A 3222-nucleotide genomic window follows, 5' to 3' on the forward strand; every position below is an offset into this window, starting at 1 on the left:
ATCTAACTAACTGACACACCAGTCTAAGTTTATTCTAGTTCTATACCTAATCTAACAACTTAAGACCCGTCTACGCTCATTTAATATCTCTACAATCTGACAACTTGTTCGTGCGTAAAATAAGTCATTTCCTTATAAAAAGATCCGAAAAGGTATAAACTAGATTTTTCTGCCCACTGTTTGGTATAGTTTTCATTTCCATTGGTCTTCCGAAAAAAAAACATTCTTGACGACTTTGAGATAGCGCGTTATACTATTATAGCGCACCTGGCGGAATTCCGTAGAAGGCTCGATTGCCACAGTAGCTTTAATAATTGACGGGTTGACGTTCGACTATGACGAATCGAGGATCAAAAGATACGCGATGTAAAACGGTATTGAATGAATCACACGCACAGGCACGTGATCGCCCTGAGTGTCGAAGTTAATTCGGAGTCGCTTGTGTAACTTTCACTTTGATCAACAACCTGGTAATCAACGCGCAGGTTCATCACCGGCTTTAAACGTTCCTGTTCGGTGGGCGAATAATTTGTGTATCAAAGATGAACGTACTGATGTCGCTCGTTTGAAGTGAAAAGTTACTGAATCGTGTCGGGCTTTTTGCGCAATGACTGGCTACGAGGGGAGGGAGGGATTTATGACAAGTTGCAGTTGAAAAGTTCTACCAGTTCGGAGCCAGGCGCCGGTTGCATAGTCACGGACCAACTTAGTCCTATAGCCAATCTAACAACTTAAGACCAGTCTTAAGATTTAAGAGCACGTCTCCTGGACTTAAGTCACGACTGTGCAACTGGCGCCAGCTGCTCAGAGGTTCGTTGACGATACCTATGGGATAACAACCCCAGTAACCAATATAATAATAATAATAATAATAATAATAATAATAATATATTTTATTTCCATTAAATATTACAATATATCATTAAACATTATAAAAATGAAGTTAAATGAAATATTTTAATATTAAGCAGGGGAGACTTGAAGAAGCCAGTTAAGACTTATGTCAAACGTACAAGTCCCCCATCGCGCAAAGAACCACACTAACACTGGAACCGAATTTCCCAATTATGTACTTGGATTTAAACCAAAAAAAATATAGGGCCTTAAGAGTATGAGTGAAAGTTGATTATCAACGAAATTTTATTCGGCATACGAATTACGAATGCATTCAAACTCCAACCATTCGCATGGTACATAGAAGGACAAAGTCGTAGTACATATGAAATATCGAAGGTATCAAAAGTTTTCGAATTCAAATAGCTTTTACGGTGTTCATCAAGTAAAGAACAGTCAAAACGAAAACATGCCATTCATCAGCTAAAATATTTGAGTTAGTACGATTACGATTACGATTACGATTTTATTTACAGGCCTTCTAGCAGCCACGCCATCTGGTGGGATAATTAAGCTTACACCGGGTCGTTAGTGGATGGCAATAGAATTATTTGCATAACGAATAAGAAAATAATGTGCCTTTTCCTAAAACAACCGCGTTTTTCCGAAGCTATTTTTCTTCTGAAAACCTGTTTTTTTTTTTCATTTTAAGCTCGAAATAAATGACGTAATGCATTTCATTCTAAACGTATTGACGTCTGTAAATTTATGACCATCGCGACGCAACGAAAAATGTCAAACTCATCTCTGCGATACACAAATAAAACCGGTCGCGATCGGCGATATTGACGTAAATCGTGAATTATGACGTCATACGTTTTACTAATACAATAGATAATGAGCGTTTAGACGTTGACGTCGTTACGGCGTGCGTACGAACACGTTGACGCCGGATTTAGCCGAGCTATCGCGGTAAATTGATGCTCTTTCGGCCAATTACGTAGCGATCGCTTCTTGTAATGAAAAACGCGTATAAGTACGCGAGTTTTTGGATCCATTAGAGTAACGTAGAACCTGATGCGAGCATTTTCTGTACCAAATTGTACCAATTACCACCCGTAAATCAGGCACTTTTCCAACTACAAAACGGAGACTCTATAACGCTGATGGACCGCCGGTATTTTCTCAATTTCTACCCGACGTCATTACCGTAATTTCTGCGTTCGGCTTTCTTCTTTTAGTTTATGTATTTTGTTGTTAGTTTTCGTATGAAAAAAATGAAATACCACTATTCGTCTTAAGAATCATTGATTGTCTGGCCCGGGTCTGTCAACCGGGGCCTATTTGCACAGTTGTGACTTAGGTATGTCCAAACGTAATCTTAAATCCTTTTCTGGCCTCATGTTGTTAGAATGTATTCGGTTTTTCGATCTTAGACTGGAGTTAGTATCAATTAAGACTAACTTAAGTTGTAGACTTAAGTTTATAGAATGGTTATAGAACCAAAATAAGCTTAGACTGGTCTTAAGGGGTTGTTAGATTCGTCATATAAGCAAATACTGAATCTGAGTCATGTGCTACTGGCCCTGGAATTTTGTCATATTAAAATTGGGTCCCGCATGTACAGGCTCCTTGTTCTAGGTTAAATCTGGAAAGGGGTTTCCAATGGTAAACAACTTTTTCCTAAATTTCTTTTTCCTTTTTGCCATTTATTTGGAACACTTCCCTTTATGAAACACTTTCATTAGAAACTGTACGTACATCGAAGCTTTGAGAACACTTCTTGATTTTGAAGACTTATCGTTTTGATAAGCATTTTTCCGACGTTTTTTTTTCTATAACCAATATTGTTTATACGACAAAATGACCCCTCGGAAGAGCGTTGGCGTTGTCAACTCAAATTGTATTGGTCGCATTGGTCCTTTTACGGTACTCGCAGTTCATAAGAGCTTGGACGAAGGATAAACCGATTTTCGCCCCGACTGAAATCGACATTTTTTTCATACACATATTTCCGACTTATCTAGACATGAAATCTCGCGACGAGCGAAGATCGCGCGGGTAAATGCGAGATTCGCCGCGAGACGTCACACCGCGCTGTATAGAGAGCCGATTAATAGGCGGATAGACGACAGAGCGTGATTGCTATTGATTTTACGGGTTTAAATGTATCGGGCGCCGATCAAACATTGTCAACTGTATTGGATTCAATTAAACGGCCATTTTATCAGATTACGCCGGAGATGTCACCGGGAATCTATCAACGCCTGCGCAAATCTGATATAATCCGCTTACAGTACCACGCTTACAGCCCTCCCAGTCTGAAGTTTAACACCGTTTGACTGATGTCCAATACAACGGCGTTAAGTTCATTTCGGCCGTCAATTG

The sequence above is a fragment of the Tubulanus polymorphus genome, chromosome 6 (genome assembly GCF_964204645.1).
Source record: "Tubulanus polymorphus chromosome 6, tnTubPoly1.2, whole genome shotgun sequence".
Taxonomy (NCBI): domain Eukaryota; kingdom Metazoa; phylum Nemertea; class Palaeonemertea; order Tubulaniformes; family Tubulanidae; genus Tubulanus; species Tubulanus polymorphus.